Source organism: Pyxicephalus adspersus, chromosome 2, assembly GCF_032062135.1.
Source record: "Pyxicephalus adspersus chromosome 2, UCB_Pads_2.0, whole genome shotgun sequence".
NCBI lineage: Eukaryota > Metazoa > Chordata > Amphibia > Anura > Pyxicephalidae > Pyxicephalus > Pyxicephalus adspersus.
In genome coordinates this window covers 40,999,960-41,020,710 of record NC_092859.1, presented here as the reverse complement: position 1 = coordinate 41,020,710, position 20,751 = coordinate 40,999,960, and positions in this window count along the sequence as shown.

Genomic DNA, 20,751 nt, shown 5'->3' with positions numbered 1-20,751 from the left:
GGCAGACAGAAGATGTGGTCCAGGAGGTGGCAGACAGAAGATGTAGTCCAGGACAAGCCAAGGTTAGGCCAGTGGCAAACAGAAGAAGAGGGGGAGGACAAGCCAATGCCAATACAGACAGGAGATAGGAGACGTGGTCAAGGACAAGCCAATGTCAGGGTAGGTGGCAGAAAAGGGACATAATAAGGAATAAGCCAAGGTCAGGTCAGGTGGCAGATAGAGGGTGTGAATGGGGACAAGCCAAGGGCAGGGCAGGAGGTAAACAGAAAATGTGGTCAAGGACAAGCCAGGGTCTGGGCAGGTGGCAGATGGGAGACATGATGGAGGACAGATCAAGGTCAGCACAGGTGGGAGATAGGAGACATGGTCAAGGACAATCTAATTTCAGGTTAGGTGGCTGACAGAAGACATGTTTAGAAACAAGCCAAGAGAAATTGTCGGAAAGGAAAAGTGGTTGAAGACAAGCCAAGGTCAGTGCAGGAGGCAGAAGAGTGGAGTGGTTAAAAACTAGCCAAGGTTGAAGGGGGAAGGGGGGTGGCAGATAGGTGACATGGACAGGACAAACCAGGGTCAGGGCAGATGGAAAAGAGGAGACATGGTTAGAATCAAGGTCAAATTCCAGAAGGTCAGGAGAAGAACACTGGGCAGAATGAACACTTTGAGGATCCAACAGTATCTACCAGGACTAAGGACAGTTAAATAATCCTCCCAGTTGCATGCCATAATAAACAATTCTTTAAACACTTTGATACACGAGGCAGTTCTTCGGAAATCAAATTGTAATATGATGCCATATTATCAGGAGGAAAATCACATTTGCTTTAACTTGAATGACCAGATGTCAGTAATATTGCTTACAATCACCAATGTTGGTTCCCATCGGCCCTAAACTATATAGGAATCAGAGAAACCTCTGCTAATTCTAACAGGCTGCAAAACAGATGCTTGAGCCCTGAACAAACAAAAACCCAGCAGCCAGATTATATCAATCCAGGCCTATATTCTGAACAGTTTGGGAGGAAATCGCTTCTTGACTTCAGCTGGAGATTTTGGCCAAATAAGGACTGAGGCGAAACTTTGAAGTATATAAAAAAATCTGCATTTATTTCATAACCCTCCCCCCTCCCTGGGTCTTTTCTGATTTATTGGAGATCCAAGGAGAACCCTTTGAAATGTTTTGACCTCTCATCTTCTCAAAACAATATCTAACAGTGGTGGTGGTAAGATTCTCACCCTGCTTGAACTATGAGAGTAGGATAAGCAGCCAGTTTCTGCAACATTAGTTTTTCTTTTTTTAAAGGGAAACCACACTGAAGATCATGAAATATGAGCACTGTAGGCAGATGTAAAAAAAACAAATGAATGCAGCTCTGTAATACAAAGAGCTCTTTTTTAAAATTATTCTCTAGATTAGTTCATAATTTTCATTTATACAGATAGCATTTCCTATTGTGACAGTGGTGCACTTTAAAGATTGACCACTAGGTGGCAGAACAAATCATTGTTTTAATAGGAATTAAAGTAAGAAAGTAGAGAGATTTGACTATTTTTAGTAAATTTCAAATTGATGGGAATAAATTAAAAATAAAGCCCAAAATGTAATGTATTTTTAAAATGCAAACAGATAAATATGTGAATTTTAGAATCTTGTAGTCTATCAAGAGCAGGGCCAGGATGTGAGAGAAAGAATAGGTAAAAGCAGCCAATCAGGTGGTGTGCTGAAAAGAACCATGCTGAGAAAATGACAGAGAAATTAATTCTTTGCTAGTGTAGGTATAGTTAGTGCATTATCAGTCAGTGGGAATACAAAATACGAAAATTGTTTTGCAGCATATGTGTTAGAACTTACCTTCCAATGTCTGTGCTACTAATAAAGCTAGCGTCACAACTGGGACTATACAGGCACCATCATGCTGAAGTTCCTGAGCGTAGGTGCCTGTTACATTCATCTTCTGTGTTGCAAACCTAGCACCTGTGGCCATTGCAGGTGCCAGTCTATGCCAATCAGTGGGCTGTAGTTTGGGGACTATTTGATTAAATGATGCTGGCCATCAATTTCTGGATTGAAACTGAATATTGAAGCATTACCCATAAATATATATATATATATATATATATTCGTTTATATCATTTGTTTGTTTTGCTTTATGTATTTAAATTTGAATTTTTTTACTTTTAAAGTGTAAAAACACATTTTTAAGTTTTGAACAGAACTAGAAAATGTTAGAAATTCCTTCATATTTTTTTTTAGTCTGTCTCTGTCCCCCTTTCACGTCCACTCCTGCACACAGAATAGAAAGTTATTGGAAATCGTTCCACAATTAGAGGAAATTCCTTAGGGCTTAGGCTTTGTACACAGGAGCAATAATTGTCGTTGGAAACAAACGAATAATGACCAGTCATTAGCAATAAAAAGTGCACAACGACTGGCCAACAACACCCATTAGGAGGAATGTCGCTGGAAATGAACGACCGTCCCAGGGGATGTGATTGGGCGATGATCGTTCACTATGTATTGTGTGTACGGTTGTTCAGTGATCGTGGATTGTTTTGCAGGACACTTTCTTTGGTACACGTCACTTCCTGCATCGTTCAAATGATCGTATCTAGTGTGTGTACATCGGTCGTTTTCCAACAATATTTATTGCACGTGTGTACCTAGCCTAGTTTGGGCCTAGTTTAGGCAGGCAGTGAGGTTGCAGTGGGGTTACTGCTTCCTCGTGCCTGTGAATGCAGCCACGGTTTAGACTTGTAGCGCCTCACCTGTGGTTGCCCATTGAAAATGAATGAGGGTGCGTGGGTGATTCAGTTCCCCCTGGGATCGCCAGCTGTAAAATGTTCAAACTACATAAAGTAGTCCATACAATTGATGAGAAATAGGCATGCTTCTGCTGTTTAAGGATGCCACCAACAAGGAACATGTGTTGGTGGGTTCAGATAAGCCTAAGAGTGGTTTAAAATATAAATGGATGAAAGCAGGCTGGGAGGAAGCCATATCTGTATGTGTGTGTGGCAGGGTGATATGTTCTTGTGCTTCATTATTATGACCTAATACCATATGTTATATAGGCTTCAAAGTAACCGATGTGTACAGAGTGTAAATGAGAAATATTCAGTGCCCTGTTGGAAAGGAAGGTTGTCTTTCTATTTACAAGAAAAACAAGCACATTATAAAAACTGACACAATATTCATGTTTTCAAGCCCTGAGAAACATTCTTGGATAGTATATTTTGTTGAAATCTTTTTTTTTGAAATCTGAGTTTATGTATAGCTAAAAAATTGTTTTATATAGGGCATGTAGAGGTCAACAAAAATTTAGTTGCAAATAAGCACTTTTGACTACTTTTGTCAACACATACACAATAAAGTGTATTTGTAATACACAAACTATATAGTGCAGGATTCAGGTCTATGTAACAAACTACTAAAGTACACAGTACATAAAAGTCAGAACAATACACATTAGAACTTCAGTGTTCAGAGTGCAACAATAAAAACCATATATCATTGGGAGGGAGGAACATTCCCCCAGGGTCAGTAAGGGGATGCCCTGGAGTCAGTGGTCCTCAGAAAGAAAAAATGTGCTGTGTGACCAGATAAGTCTGTGCCAAAATCAGCAAAGTGTGATGTACTTACATACTTATTATGGCAGAAGCTCACCACCACAAATAAATACAGTTCTCTTTTAAAGTGTATGTATAGCCAAAACCTGAAACATGCATCAACTAAATGAAATACATTATGAAACCACATACATAGTTGTATATTTGTATCAGTTACATAGAGGCATGAGGGTTTGTCTCTTCCTTGTTCACTTCAGCTGACTTTGGGTCCGCTACTAACTGACAATGTGCTACAAATTTACAAAGGGTTAATTTGTCCTAAACGAGGAACATGATCATGATTAGCCGATGTCTGTTTCATTCCCATATGTGATTGCTTGTTTCTTTCTTTCATCAGCATCCATTTACTCTATGTAACATGGGTTGGAATATGCAATACTTATTGTTTTTAATCAAGTAAGTGGCATTTCATCTTTAACTATAAGGAACATTTAAAAAAATGACTCAGATTGGTTACAGATTGTTCATATTTTGGCTAATTTATTTTGATTTATTGCAAAAGTTACTGTTAAGGTAATTTAGTAAATTTAATATTTTTTGAACTTTTTATTCTATAAGTTGATAGTGTTGTTCTATGGAATATCACCTCCTTACTCCAGAAGTGATGAAAAAATCCCACAAAACGCATACAGTACAGTTTTTTATTGGGCAGAATTTCTTCTTTTGTGTTGTGAACTGGAAAACCACTTGGAGACATAAGAGGAATAAAGGAAGAGAGAGAAAGTTGTGGTAGAGCCAGTTTATGTATGAAAACATGGACTTGAAGGTATTTCTTGTTTTTTAACAAGCTTTGTGGAATTTTTGTAATGAATAATTAACATGGTTATGATTTTAGGAATTTCTGTTACACCTGGAAAGCCCCAGAAATTTATTATTAATTATTACTATTTTTAGGAGATTAGGTATACTTATTATTTGACCTGTTAGTGGATTTTCTGCAATTAAAGCCAACCTAAATTGAAAAACTAAAGTCACCAGATAAAAAAAGGCATGATGTTTTGCGACTTTTCGTTTTAGCCCCACACTGCAAGTGCCCATGCACCAAGTAGTGTGGAGCTTGGGGGCCTTGTGACAAGTTACATCATTCATGGCCATCCAATGCCTGAGGAGGATTGTCATGGACCTGGAAGTCCACTGTGGACAGTTGGTGGGAAAGATGGCGGCCTTCTGGTACATGGTGATGGAAGGAGCCTGTCATCTCAAGCATGCTGTACATACTTACCAATTGTGGCTGAAGCTTACTAACCACCAATTATTACTATTATTATTATTATTATTATCAAAATAATAAACAGGATTTAGATAGCACCAACATATTACGCAGCGCTGTACATTGAAAAGGGGATGCAAATGACAAACAGATACAGATGGTGACACAGGAGGAGGAGAGGACCCTGTCCCAAAGAGCTTACAATCTAGGAGGTGGGGGAAGCAGCACACAATAAGAAGTGGGGGGGATATTGGGAAGTAGTGAGGGTTTTAGGAGACAGAAGTAAACATGTAGGCAAGTTTGAAAAGATGGGTTTAGAGTGCTCTTTTAAAGGAGCAGAAAGGAGCAAGCCGAATAGGGCAAGTATGTTGTACATACCTATCGATTGTGGCAGACGCTCACTACCCACCAGTGAGCATAGTTCTACATTAAATTGTGTGTATAGCCAAAACCTTTGAATAGCGAAGAACAGGATTAAAAACCATGTCCATTTTTGTATTACTGTCTGTCTCGCTTTATTTTCTTTCACATTGTCCCAAAACAATAAGTGGGAGGATATCTATACAAAGTGAAGGTAATTAACCTCATATACACAGATTCATTTATTTAACCAAATAAGAAACATAATATAGTTTTGTTGAAAAGAAGAATATGCAAAAGGCTGTTTGTAGAAATGCAAAAAAAAAATATTTTCAGATCCCGACACCAAAAGTGGCTTCCTCGAGGTTGGTGGCGAAAGACCTAAGTTGTTGAAGACCCAGGAAGGTGTTGATGAATAGTATATAATAAGGCGAGGGTTAGGGAATCATGGGGAACTCTGGTAACTTGGTATTAGATACCAAGGAGTGGAAGAAGGAAAAGAAGGTATTTTTTCAGAGGGTGATCTGATCTGAGGCTCATGGAGCGCTGCTGGTATTTTCTCCAGACCGGACAATTAAATTTTCGTTTTTCTGCAATCAACCTATGTCGCCTTGATATTATTTTCTCCCCATAGTTTACTCTGTGGGTCATATTTGCAGCGTCTACTACAAATACTAGGTGAACTTTGTCTAGTATATTGGAAAATATTATAAACTGTAACTAACACAATATAAATATAAGAAAACCACTTTCCAATAAATTCTTGCCTTCCCTATTCTTCCTTTCAACAAATCTATATATCAGTTTAAGGGTTTGGTAAAAATACAAAAATTCAAAAGAGGTAACCACTATCTAGGCACAAACCCACTACATCAAATAAGAAACATAGTAAATGCTCCATAAAATAATACAGCAGTGTGATTCCACAAATTATGCAGTTGATTTTAACATAAAAAATCAGTCACTGGCAGCCAACCTACAAAGCACATGACTGCTAAATCATTCTGCCCAGAATTATTTCATTTTCATGGGAGGGGTACAGAAATTGTGGATGTCGCTGATAAAAGTGATCTCATTGTGGGTGAGTCTGGAAGAACTTTTCCTGTGTTAGGATGGAACTTGAATTCTCTACCGGTGACAGTAGTCGAAATAATATAAAATGATGACAGATTTTCCAGGTTTCTAAAACAAGTCACTGCACAGCAGTTATCAAGATACAACACACTGTCACCCATAAAAACATTTAAAAACAACTCCCTTCTAATGCACAGTAAAGTCCCCAGAGTAAACTGTAAAATGGGAAACTGCAGGGAGACATAAAATGATTTACTAGCCAGACAAGTAAGGTCTATGCTTCTGCCAATGCCACTTTATCAAAAGTTGCTGAACTACCCAGTGGAGGAACAATAAATCGAGGCATGGTTTGTCAATTAAATGTATCTGTCCATGAAAGAGTTCCATCCCCAGTGACATTATTTGGAATACAACTAAGTCCTGCCTTGCAAAGTAAGGTCATCCAGAATAGGACTTTAGGAGTTTATAATTTGTAAAATTTGACCTATTTAATGTACATTCCTCCCAGTTGCTCTTTCATCCTCGGTTGTCTTTCTTTTTGGCCAGGTATTGTAAGGGTTGGGGTTGTAGGGAGAATGGGGTTATTGTTAATACTACAGGCAGGGTTGCGCTAAGTTTACAGGAGGGTAAAGTAAGGGTAAAACTTTTAGAGAAGGTTATTATTATGATTAAACTGTATTTATATAGCGCCAACATAGTACGCAGTGCTGTACATTAAAAGGGAAATGTTGGGGATGCAGGGTGGATAATTACTGGTGTTGCAGGGTAGGTTAGTGTTGTAGGGATGTTGCTGTAGAGTAGGACATTGCTCCCTGCACCAGACGGTTTACTTTGAAAACTCTCAGCACAGAGATTCTGACATTGAAATCCAATGGAATAATAAAGAGAGGCTCAGGGTTTCTGAGTATGATAGAGACAAGTAGCTCAGACATGGGGGGCCACCTGGCCCTAGAGACCCCTGGCCTGTGTTCCCAGGCCAGGAAACCTGTTAGAAAATATAGTAACCAATGTGGCTGTATTTTTAAACATTTAAATTGTTTGGATGTCTTGCTGATTCACTAACTTTCTGAATCACTAATAACAGATATGCAGATAGGGGCTCTGACTTAACTCTGACTCTTTGATTGGAATTTTTGTGACTTCAGATGGCCAGACAACTACTATCTTAGAAGGAGGTCAGTAAAAGTAGTCCTAACATTTCCAATAACTTTCAATTCTCAGAAACCCTACTGGTTGATTTTGATGCCCCTCTCACCTACTTACACTTTCTTTACCTTAACTTCACTGACACTCAGTTCAGCTTTATATGTTATTTTTAAGTGAATGGAGAAAGATGCGACTCTCTCCCCTTCCTACACAATTCAGTGCTTGGTTCCTATGCAGCCAGTCACCTGACACACCTGTGTGTGTTTGCAGGTAGGGGAGGAAGGGGAACCTTAATCCCTGTTTACTTTGAATGTTGCAACATTTCTGTTCATATCAGCATGAAGATGATCTTTGGGATGATGATAATTTCTCACTCACGTGGTGGTCACATGACAATTTTCAGATATTTATTCTCTGTTGGCTACCTAGCATTCAGGTGACATTCAGGGACTACAGAAATGGTTGCAACAGCAATATTCACAGCAAGATACAGGTCGGGAACAAGCATGTGCAAGCTGTATATGTGCAGGTAGATCAGTGGTCCCCAAGAATATAGCAATGGCACCTGTAGAAGTAGTAGTACCTGTACTGCAGATAAAGGTCATTCTGTATATATATACATGTATATCTTAACAACATGATGAGAGAGGGGTACGCTGGAGACTGATTTGCCTAAATATTAGTGATTTACAAGTCAAGCATGCACAGATTTTTTAAATAGCTGGTGTTTTTGGAAAAGTACAATTGCTTGTGTGATGGTAACTATATACAAGCACACTCACTCAATAAATAGGATGACTAATTGTATTCCAAAAAAGCAATTTTGGTGGTATGGATAGATAATACATTGTACAGAGCAGCCTGGGGAACAAACAAAGCATACAAAAAGCAGAGATTTGTGTCAATACAGTGGAAAATTGTGCTGTTGTAGTGGCAGTCCATGAGTTCAGTTGAAAAGTTTGTGATTACAATGGAGAAGTTTGCTGGTGCAGTACCATTCACCAGTGTAGACTTTTCTGGTTTTGAAAAGCACTTTTTTGTGACAGCAGGCCTGCACAACTATTAAGGCTATGCTGTTACTGGAATATTGTTGCTATTGTCCAACAGATAACAATAAAAGATCATTTTAAAAAACTATTCCAAAAGTACAATGCCAAAAAAAGTTTCTTCTCTTTCACATTCTTTGGCCAATGTGCAAAATATGTTCTCATGAGCCGCAGTGGTATTTGCAGGCTTTTTTAAGATTCAAAACAATACAAATGCCAAACCTACATTAACATTGTACATTGCAGAGAGATCATACACAGCTGCTGTTCCTGATCTGGACTTCCTCTTCCAAGACTGTAAAGCTGTCAATGGATATTAGAGGATGGTTGGATGTGTAGTCACGTTCTGAAACCCCAACCTTCTAGGTAGAAAAAAACAAACAGGTTTGTATGGGAACAAACAGGTACTCAATCCAAATGTAACACCACAGTCAGTGGGGTAACATCTCTATTCTGTCCAAATGGATGATCTTTATAGAGAGGAATCGACACAACAAATAAGACACAAGTTCAGGATACTTCAATAATTCATATAACAAGCTGATGAGCAATCATGCTGTCATATACTGATGTGCAGTACAACTATCAGGCTTATTAGTAATAATTAGGTAACAGACCTCCTATGGACTCCATACCAAATCTTATTGGCTGGTTTTGTTGTAATATTCTATATTTGTGCAGTGATGTATGGAGGCTTTTCCAATGGTGGTACATCAGAATACTAATAGGAAAACTTTTTTCCCTTTCCAGGTTTGAACACTTCTGTGTGTTAGAAAATGGGTACCATGAACTTGTAGAAGTGTACAAAGGTAATCATTGTGTGTTTTGTGTAAAGCAATCACAAATTGTAGTACTATTACATGAAATATATATATATATATATATATATATATATATATATATATATACACCGTGTTTCCCCGAAAATAAGACCTACCCCGAAAGTAAGCCCTAGCAGGCTACTCATGCAAGGGTGAAATATAAGCCCTCCCCTGAAAGTAAGCCCTATTGGCTTCTTCGGAGGGTGTGGTCACGTGGTACACGGAGGGATACCAAGAGGAAGGAGGGAGCAGAGAGAGAGCAGGAGATTTCAAAAGCACTGGAGCAAGGGGTGAAGAAATCGCAGGGTTAATTAACCTACAGTACTCTGGTGTGACACTAGCACTAAGAGGTTGGTTGATTCTCTTTTCAAAAGGTCCTTGCTGGTATTTTATTCATTAGCAGCAATGCATATTTATTAATTGATTTTTTTTTTTTTTTTTTACTTTTACTCAGATTTAACATGTAACTCTATGAGTCACATGTTAATTGTCAGCACATTTTCTTGTTATGTTTCACTTGTTTGCTTATGAAGCTGTGTTTTTTTCATTACTCATTTATGTCAATTCTTATTCATGACTTCTTGTATATAACAGAAGAAATCTGTGATTTTGACAGGTCACAGGTAACAAAGAGGTATCTTTCTATAGTAATATTGGTTGCAGGTTTTGGTAACTACAGATTTTTGTACATGAATAAATATAGATTTTTTTGTGAGAAAAATAAGACATCCCCTGAAAATAAGCCCTAATGAGATTTTCAGAGGCAAAATAAATATAAGACACTGTCTTATTTTCGGGGAAACACGGTATATATAATCCCCTAGCCTGTGACAGGGCATTCAAATGGTAAACAGCACTGTACAATAATGAACACATCTGAGTGTCACTCTGTTTTCTCTTTCTACCAACATGCTTCTAGTAAGTACAATAAGTACATAAATAGGGATGAGGGAGAATGCCTCTGACTTTCTCATGGAAATTTCCTGGAACTTACGATGGGTCCACGAAAGTTAGGCAAACTGATTTCGGGAACCCATTGGAAGATCGAGGAAATCATTACAGGAGGAGTACTGCGGTTGCAATGCAGCCATGGGAATCCTCCTGTGCGCGATCCCCGGGCCCTAGAAGTTAAATGTGGGCGAGCCCTTATTTAACCTCTAGTGCCCGGAAAGGCAGGAGGAGTTCCGCGGCTGCATTCATGAATGCAGCTGTGGGAATCCTCCTGTGCGCAATCCCCGGGCTTGCCCTCTTTTAACCTCTAGTGCCCGGGGATCGCGCACAGGAGGATTCTCATGGCTACATTCATGAATGCAGCCTTGGTACTCCTCCTGTTATTGTAAATCCCGCGGCTGTGCTCATCAATGAATGCAGCCATAGGAATCTTTACAAGATGATTCACACGGCTGCGAGACTTCTGTGTTCTTTGATAGAGAATCTCCTTCAAAGAACACATACTACAGGGCTGCAAGAGCAATCAGGGCAGTGGAGCTGTCAGCTCTGCTCCCCTGATTGCTCTTGCAGGTCCAAAAAATTCAATCTCAGCGGACGAATTTACACAGGTCGTTCTCGCTTACATGTTTGGTAAGCGAGAATGGCCCGATTCACCACGAGATCTAATTTTAAAATTTTGCTCGCTCATCCCTATACATGAACTCTTGGGCTCCTGGTGTTGCTACTTCTTCCTCCCACACCCCACTGTACAAAAACCACAAAAGGCTGAAACCAGGTCAAATTTAAATACTTACACAGCTTGCATTGAAAATTATACATTTTGATGATGGGCATCTTATTTTTTTCATTAGGAAAAAAATGTAAATAAAATAAAAAAATCTGTCAGCTTTCTTATGAACTTATTTTGGTATAAAAATAAGGAAATGGCAGCCTAGAAAAGTGTATATGACATGACAGGTTATCTATTTGTAGTGCAGTATCTGCTCAGTGCTGTAAGTGCTGATGGATCTGCCGATCTTCTCTAGTCTCTTGCAGCCAATTCCTGTCTGGGTGTGTTCACTCCAGCAACAGCTGCACATTATTACTATAGATTGCCTTTCTAAAAGTGACAATACTGAATCATACCTTTGTAATGTATGTTGGGTGCTTGTAGTTGTAGTCTCCCACCAGATGAGAAAGCAGAAGAACAGATGAAAGACAGCTGCCACCCCATACTAGGAAATGTCTGAACATGGCAAGATCACCAGCTACTCTTATAAAACCTGCATATTTAAAAAGATTGGTAACAACCTAGAAATTATTTTAACATGTTTAAGCTTATATGAAATGGTAGTGATGGGGTTAAGAGCTAACATAACCCGCAATTATTTATAATTTGTCAATGAATTATTTAAAAACATGTTATAAAGCCAAATAAGGCCTGTGGAGGAATGTATCAGAACCTGACCATCTAATTCAGGGGTGTCAAACTCTGGCCCACGGGCACAGCCTTTTTTTTTGGTCCCCAAAAGAATTTTTAATATGAATTGCAGCTGGCTCGCCTCTACTGCAATCCGTAGTAATGGCGGGCCAGCTGCAATTCATATTAGGCTGCTGTTGTAAAGAATTCCCTGCATCACTCGTGTCTCTAGACCAGTGGCCTCTCTGCCTATGTGTGGCCCCACATTTTATAGACGCAAGTGATGCCGGGAATTGTAGTAGCGGCATCACTCGTGTCTATTGAACAGCAGCCTATGCGTAGACCCCACGGAATTTATACTGACAGGTAAGCTCAATAATCAGGAATTATCAGGATTATTATTATCAGGAATTATCATAGAGCTATTACTATAATAATTGTTTTACTGTGCCAGAAAATGCAACGTGAATGCAGCAATTCATTTGGTTTGACATTGCATTCTCTGGCAAAGTAAAACAATTATCTCTATAAGAAGAAACAAGAACACACGAGAAGAACATGCAGTAATATGCAGTTTTGCATAGAATAAAATTGTTATTAATATTCTTAGCTTGTGCAAAAACGTTACCACTGAAATGTAACTTTAAAATTCTTAGGCCTCTTTCTCTATTATAGGCTTGTTCCAGATTTATTGTTGAGCAAAATCTCTTTGTTTCCATATAAAAATGTTTTAGATCCAAACTTCCTCAATTTTTTCCAATAAATTTAAAGTTTGCCCTGCAACTTGGTCTAAGTTTTTAATTTCGACCCTCTGTGTATTTGAGTTTGACACCCCTGATCTAATTTGTCCCCTGGAATCCACTTAGACCAGTATATTGCAGAATTCTTTAAATCAAATGATTCATATTTTTGATTGATTTTTATGCAACTGAAAGAACGGATGAGCAAGACATGCAGTTCCTAATTTGGCCACTAGATGGCACTGTAGATCAAAGCTCCATGGCACTGCATGTAAAACATCAAAAAATGTTTTTCATGGCAAAAACATTTTATTCTAATTAAAATAATTAAGAATTAGGATTGCATCAATTTAATCTACAGACACTGGGTTTTTTCCTGGAAAGTGATCAGTAGGAAAGAACAAGCAATGTAGAGACGGCAATGGTTATTCTATGCAGAAGGGAAGTTGAGCTCTTTTGATTGGGGCCTGGTACAGAAAACCCCTAGTCCCACCTTATGTTGGCTCTGGGTCTCCCACTGCATCCTTCTCATTCAGAAACAGCAGTGGTCCTTCCTATCGGTTGTTAAGTGATCCAACATGAATGATTGCTAAACGTTGCTACTAGGCGACAACATGGGACAGCTGGACAGACGTTAGATTTTTGCCTAGGACAATCACAAACATTCTAACTTGAGCAATGACAATCATACAATTGTATGCAGTTTAACAAATCAGTTTATTATACAAACAAGATGATAAAGAGGATGGAAAAGAAAGTTATGCATGGCATGCACTCACTGCTGATGCATTGCTGGAAACAAATGCGGGGAATTGTAGCTGCTGACAAGCTTAATACAGAGTTCTTGTGGATTGAACATAGAGTTACCCCAAGAGATCAGTGACTCAAGCTATTCCTTTAGTTTGTTTGCTCGGAAAAACTGATTCATCTCATTACGGCTTGGCAGACAGATCTAACAAATGGATTCGTCATTGATTTGTTCTGCATGTAAAACAAGAATCTAATGAGTCTGTGTATTAGCAGTTGTAAATCAGTGTGGAAGGATCCTGTTTCATAGATTATCTCCATGTCCAAGGCCACAAGTCTGTGTTTTCATCACTAGATCTTGGTGCTCTTTTTGCCTAGGTAATGGGCAGCATGGTGGCTCAGAGGTTAGCAAACTGCTCTTTGCAGTGCTAGGTCCCAGGTATGAATCTCAGCCAGGACACTATCTGCATGGAGTTTGCATGTTCTCCCCGTGTTTGCATGGTGTTCCTCTGGGTACTCCAGTTTCCTCCCTTATTCCAAATCATGCAGTTAGGTTAATTGGCTTCCCCCCAAAATTAACTTTAGACTGTGTTAAGGACATATTACCATGGGAGGGACATTAGATTGTGAGCCGATATGAGGAACAGCCAGTGGCATGACTATGGACTTTGTACATCACTGCATAATATGTCTGCGCTATATAAATACTATGTAGTAGTAAAATTATTAGTAGGTGATGATGAATAAGACCATATACTTACCTTATTCCTTGAGCAGCTGTCATCCCATGCCATTGCCTAATGCTTCTGGGTTATGGACTGGTCTTCGACCTTCTTATATACAATCCAGGACTGCTGGTTCTGCATTGCAAAGGGTGACATTAGATAGCTGGGATTGGTCGGGCAGAGAAGGGAAGACACTTTGGGGGACTGGTTGTAGGAATAGAAGGAATCTGTGGGAATAAGATAAGTTTATATTCTTCTCCAAGTATATTCATCACCCCCTAGGCAAACTGAGCAATAAACTCTTGCAGAGCAGAGGAGGACCAGCTACAAGGGTTAAGGTTTTTTTTTTTTTTGTTTAGAATAGCGAAGAGGGAAAACCCCTATCTGCCCTAAAACAGCAAAGGAAAGATATCTCTTCACTTACTTTTTGGAGATTGAAAGATTTACATCAGTTTACACATAGAGCTGACTAATATAGGCACCCACCCACATTGTCATATGTATTGTCCTAACCTGGGTCTCTTTTGTGACTTTGCCTGTAATTGAGGGGTACATTGGCTGTATGAAGGGATACAGGGGGCATATGGGAGGATACAGGGGAGGTCAGGTGGTGTATGGGGAGATACAAAGGGTGCAAAGTTGATTTAGTGTATGTATTGAGAATAAAGGAGGTGGGAGAGGGTAATGCAGGTGGTGAAAGGGGAGATATAATGGGAATACAGTGGGTGTATGTTTAGGATACAATGGTGTATCATTGCAAGGTGGTGTAAGGGGGCTAGAATTTAAACTTAGAACATAATGTATAGTCACATTTATTTAACAGAGACTGGTCCACACCACAGCCACATATCAGAATGCCACCACTTCTTCAAGGCCTCCTCTCTCGCAGGACTTTCTCTTGCGGGCAGTTTCACTCATTAACCTGCCCATGGGAAACCCAAATGTATCAGAAAGGAGGTTAAAAGCAGGAGAGAAGGGGGGGATGGGAAAAGGAAAGAAGCTAAAAATTCAGAAAACATTTCTCAAGGTTTAGTAATTTGGCATGAAAACTGGAGGTGCCAGTAGAAAGCCTGAAAGTCCCCATCTCTTTTTATGTAAAAATAAGAAAAGCTAGCAATAAAGGTCTGTGAAATTAAGATGAACTCACATAATATATAGGATCAATAAAGACTGTCATTACATGTATTATTATTGCGCTCTGTGCAGGCAGCTTTTCCTCACCTCCCCATAATACCTTTTATGTAGCTGCTAGGAGGGGAGCACAGGGGAAATACTTAAGTGACCGCTTTACATTTGTTGATGTATGAATGAATAACATATGTTCAATGCACATATAAACTTATGGCAGGGTCTCTTTAGAATATCTATAAATGGGCTAATATTCTCTGGTTAAGTCTACTTGCGGGAGGGATATTTGATCAGCATGAATTTTCCCAGCCAACCACTACTGATTTGTTTGGGACTGATATGTTCATAGGTTCCTCTTTTTGCCAACTTAATGCACAATCATGCCAGTTCACCCATATGTAAAAAGATCTTTATTGGGTCATTATCAATTTATGGCAGTTTTACTACACATGCGTATTACCTGTAGCAGAACAGTTCAGAAATGTTCAATTTCCTAACTTAACTTAACCATTTCCCCTTCTATGGAAGGATAGACTTGGTGGGTCACATTCTTTGTCACTGCTCAGACTATGTAAATAAAACACATCCTGAAATGTTTACAATTAAGCTACAAAATTGCTTCCTCTCATATAGATATATTGCCATATTTTAGGACAACCATATGAAAATATTTAATTGGTTGTAGATGTGGACATGAGGGAATTTCTAATATGCTGCCACTATGATGAGTCATGTGACCTTCATTACTTTACACCATATAATGTTAAACCACAGGCCGGAACATTAATTCCTGGAGGAATGCACGGACATGTTTAATTGTCTGGTCATCGTGGGATTTGGTCTGAAAAGCATCCTAGTTGTGCTGCATGTATGTGGAAAAAATCCTAACAAACAACCCTAGAGGTCATGATTTCCTCTAAGGAAATGTGGCTTAAAATATTTAAAATTTTTGTATCTATATTTAACCTTTGCATACCCTTTACAAAAAAAGGAAAGTTTTGGCATATATATACTTATATATATATATATGTGTATATATATATATATATATATATATATATATATATATATATATAACACTTTAGCAGCCTATGCACAGAACAGTTTTTGTAACTAGTTTATCATTTTTTATTATTCTCTGTTGTCCATTTTGCTTGGGGAATAATTGCTACTCACTGAGCTATCTGTGCCGCCCCAGATTTATCAGTTCTAATAGAACTAAATGTTGGATGATCAGAAAGATCCAAACAGCAGCACTGTTACTTCGCTTTCTTACCCCGCTGCACTGGGGGTCTTTGCTGAATTTCCACTAAAGCTATCAACTAAACGGAATATATTTTCACTTTGTGTTTTCATGGGTCTCCTCCTACAATCTGAAACCATACTGTACTTCATGACCCATCAGCACCTTTGCTTGTAGGGTTCAGGCCAAAGATTAGATCATACACCCCTTTTTTGGAAAGAGCCACTTCTGTATAATGTGTACTTTATCAAGCACTCTATAAAAGTCTGTCCTTTGTAAATGTTGGGAATAAATCATTGTCTTAATCTTTATGTATCTATAAAAGAAGAATAAGCTAGAGCTGAGTATGCCGAGTTTTCTTACAATAAATATTCATGAGAGACTACATGTGAAGACGTTTGTCAGCAATGTTTATCTTACTAAGCAGATGGTTGTCACACATCCACATCTCCCTGTGTAGGAAGCCTTCCTTCTAACATGCTTTGTTTGAAGGAAACCATCTATATTGGTGCAGAATAAAGGATACTGAACATGTGTTGTTAATCAACAAATTCCAATTTATTTAGATCCCCCAGTTTACTGTGCCCACCTGGAATTTTTAGGAATTGATATTTGTAGCAGGAAATTTCAATGCAGAACACTTGTGTCTAATTAAATGCTACCATTTTAATGCCAAGGAATATGTAATTCTATAAAGCAAGCCTTGTGGTCAAAGTGTCTTCCAGACAAAACAGCCCAAACCTTCATCTATGTATCAGTAGCCCAGCTTGAATCACCTCAAATCCCTTACATATCTTCTGCTTTCGACACATGTGCATGCAGCTGATTGGCTCGTAATGTTGTCCCTTCTATTCACAGCAGCGCCAATGAATACAGGCATCTGGTATGGACTCAAGTTGGGGTGCTTGTTGTATTTAATCTTAATCTTTTTGGTGGTGAAAAGGTGAATGAACAGTGTTGGCTTTCCTCTGAACTATCTGAGCCACAGCTGCAATCATTGAGAAGATGCCCAGCACAGGAGAACCTCCTGACATTGTAATATAAGTATCTCTTACAAATAATACATTGTATCTGTAACATTTGTATCATTTGTAGGAGATACTTATATTACAATGTCAGGAGGTTCTCCTTTGCTGGGCATCTTCTCAGTGATTGCAGCTGTGGCTGCATTCATTGAAAAGAATGTGCGATCCCCGGGGCACTAGAGGTAATTAACCTCTAGTGCCCCGGGGATCGCAAACAGGAGGATTCCCAGGGAATCCTGTGAATCCCCTGTGAATCTTCCTGTTATAATTTCCCCAATCTTCTGATGGTTTTGCAAAATCGGTTCACCTAAATTTAGCGGAACCATCGAAAGGAAGTTCAAGGAAATTTTCGCTCATCCCTAGTGCTGGCTACTCATACAACCTTTTTTTAATCTTCGGTTACAAAACACTATGTTTGTCCTCAGAAAGAGACTGAGTCATGGCAACTTTGCAAGTACACGCTGCTATTTTGTGGATCCTTTCCTTTAGTAGAGATGGACTTGTGTAGTAGATGCTGAACAGTTTAGGATTTCTTTATTTATCTGTTTACCTTTATGGAAACACTGTCTATGTTCAATCCATCCTGGAGGTTGAATAAAGCTGAACTGCTGCTTGCTGATTGTACAGGACAACCCAGTTCAAGGTTTTCTGTTCAATACAAATACAGCAAAAAACGAACGATCCACGACAGATCATTCGATAATTGTTAACTAAAAAAGTGCACAATGACGCCAACAAATGAGGAATCCTGCTGGAAACGAACGACCATGCCGGCTGATCTGATCGTTTGTAATCTATTGTGTGTACGGTTGTTCAGTAATCATGGATTGTTGTGTGATACCTTTTCTCCTGTACATGTCACTTCCTGCATCGTTCAAATGAACGTATTTAGTGTGAACATTATTGGTGGATTATGTTTGAACCATCGTATCATTACAGCATGTACAGAATTGTGCACGATACGATCGTTCAAAATAATCGAGAATAATTGTTGATTGTTCGTTTTCAAATGATAATTATTGCACGTGTGTCCAGGCTTGTTCACACAATTCCAGGCATTTTCCAATTTGCGTTTTATAACTCAAACAATAGGAATTGAGAAATGGATTGTTTTGTACAGGACTCCTAATATTTTTCTTGCTGGTCTAAATGTTTTAATGTTTTCATGCATCACTTATACATATAGGGATTTACCTACATTGAGATTGTTATTTATTCTGAGTTCTGAAAATGCCCCTCATGGCACAAGATGGGAGCCTTGCATGGCATGCCTAAAGCTACATACACACACTAGATAACTATTGCCCAAGAAGAATGATTGTGGTTGTCTTGGACAGCAATCTAGCATATCTACAGCAGCCCCCAAATGTCATTTTAACAATCTGCAATGGTGGATCACTAAACAACCAACTGGGAATGACCACTGTAATTTCCTATAGAGGAGGACACAGCAGGGTGTCTACTACACATCCTCCCCTCTCCCCTCTCCATAGGACTGAACAGCGCTGTGTGACAGCTCTCCTTCATTCTAATGTCAGTGGAAATTATCACAAAAGATCATTGTCAGAGAATTAAATTTTATTTCTGTACTTTATTGAAAAGTTGGTCTGGGAATAGGCCTCAGCAGGCCCTGATGGGACCCTGATGTCAAAAATGGCATTCATTTTTGGGTGCCAAAAGCATTCAGAAGTGTGATACACATATTTCATGTAAATGAACTCATTGTTCCTGTCTCCAGTGTAAATGTAAAAACTTCCTAATGTGTGCAAAAGTAGAGAAATATGCATATAATACAAGATTACACTGTGTGTAAGGCCTAACAATGCACTTTTCCTATTTATTCTTTTTTAGTTTATTAAATATACCATTGTTAATGTTTTGTTTTTTATGTTAGTCGGATGCAAAAACATACCATCCTGCCAAAAATCTGTGAAAACTTTCTGTGTTCTTTACCTCATATTACACAATGCCTATATTTTACCAAGTGATTGCTCATAACTTCCTCATGTGGAATGATCTCTGCTGTGTGACTTCCACTGCTCCTAGTGACTGGTGTGACCACTACCTGGTCTGACCTGTCAATCTAACAGAGACTGTACAGAGATTGTATGATTAGATTGAACCATGAATCGTCACCCTCAGATTTCCCAAAATTACAATTAATTCTATTTGTATCTGTTTAGGCAGGCCCTTTGTTTTACACAATTGTTAGTAGATCTAAAGAAGATTGTAGTAAATTAATTAGGTTTTACAATGAACTTGAAAGTACCCATAGACATTAAATGATGTTCTATCTCTATGGCTGTTTTGGGCCAAATTGGCATACACCGATTGGCAACTTGGCATACACAGAGCTAAAGCACCCGCCTTAATGTGACTTCATGCCCCAGTGAGCAATCATGTAGTACCAGACCTTCTAATTGGGAAGGGTGGCAATAAGTCACATGCTTCCCTATAATGAAATGACAGGGATTATGTGTTGATGTGGATGTAGGGGGCAATTAGGACAATCTATAGCTTTGTCTTTTATAGGTATAGCATAGATTCACATTCAAGTAATTCAGGTTTACTGTTCCTTTACATAAAAAATATCATTAACATTGCCTAGCTAGATTCTCAGTATCACTCATTTACTGCTTGGTGTGAATTGTCTATCTAGCTATCTCCTAGACTGTGAAGTGAAATTGAATTAATGGTTTTGTTAATGTGTGTTGTCTGCATTACAGGGATTAGCAGATTATGCACAGGAGTTGTTGTTGTGTTGTCCTTGCCCCCTGCTGTGACACACAATGGACTGCTAGTCCAACAAGCCATAGGGGGCATGTCACTGGTGTACATAGAGCCAGATAAGATATTTAGCCACAGACTGCTACATGAGGATATGACCTCCTAGGGCCTGAATGGACAGACTGCTGTGACTGTTTGCAAGGCTCTCAGCCAAGCAGTGGGAAGGATTATGTCATTTCATAAAAGGAGACACCCATTGAGGGGATGTCTGAATCTGACTACTACAGAGATGTAGGCACGCATAAGGATGTTGTCTGATACCTCAGACTTTGGAAGCTGAGGACTGGGCCACTCAATGGTTCCTAAGAGTTTGAGAATTAATGCTTCTGAATGATGGGGTCACTACAGGGCATTCTTTTCCTTTTCCCAAAAAAGAACAAAATAATAGGCACCTCTCCTAACATGGCAAGTTCCAACAGACTGATAAAATGACCATACTACAGAAGGAATCAAATTTTCATATTCCTTTAAAACAAATCTAAACCCTACAAATATCTTGAGCTGGAAGAGAATTGGGTAAGAGAATGGTAAGAGAATTGGACCATTTCTCCATCACACAAAGCAGCCTGGTTCTCCAGCAATGAATGAAATATCATGCAGATCATACGATTCAAACTCCAAACCAAAAACTAACCTATATGCCACCTTACCACTTCCCCCCACATTCCAAAAACATGCACTTAGGGTAATTGGCTTTCCTCCAAAATCAACCTTATGCTGTATTA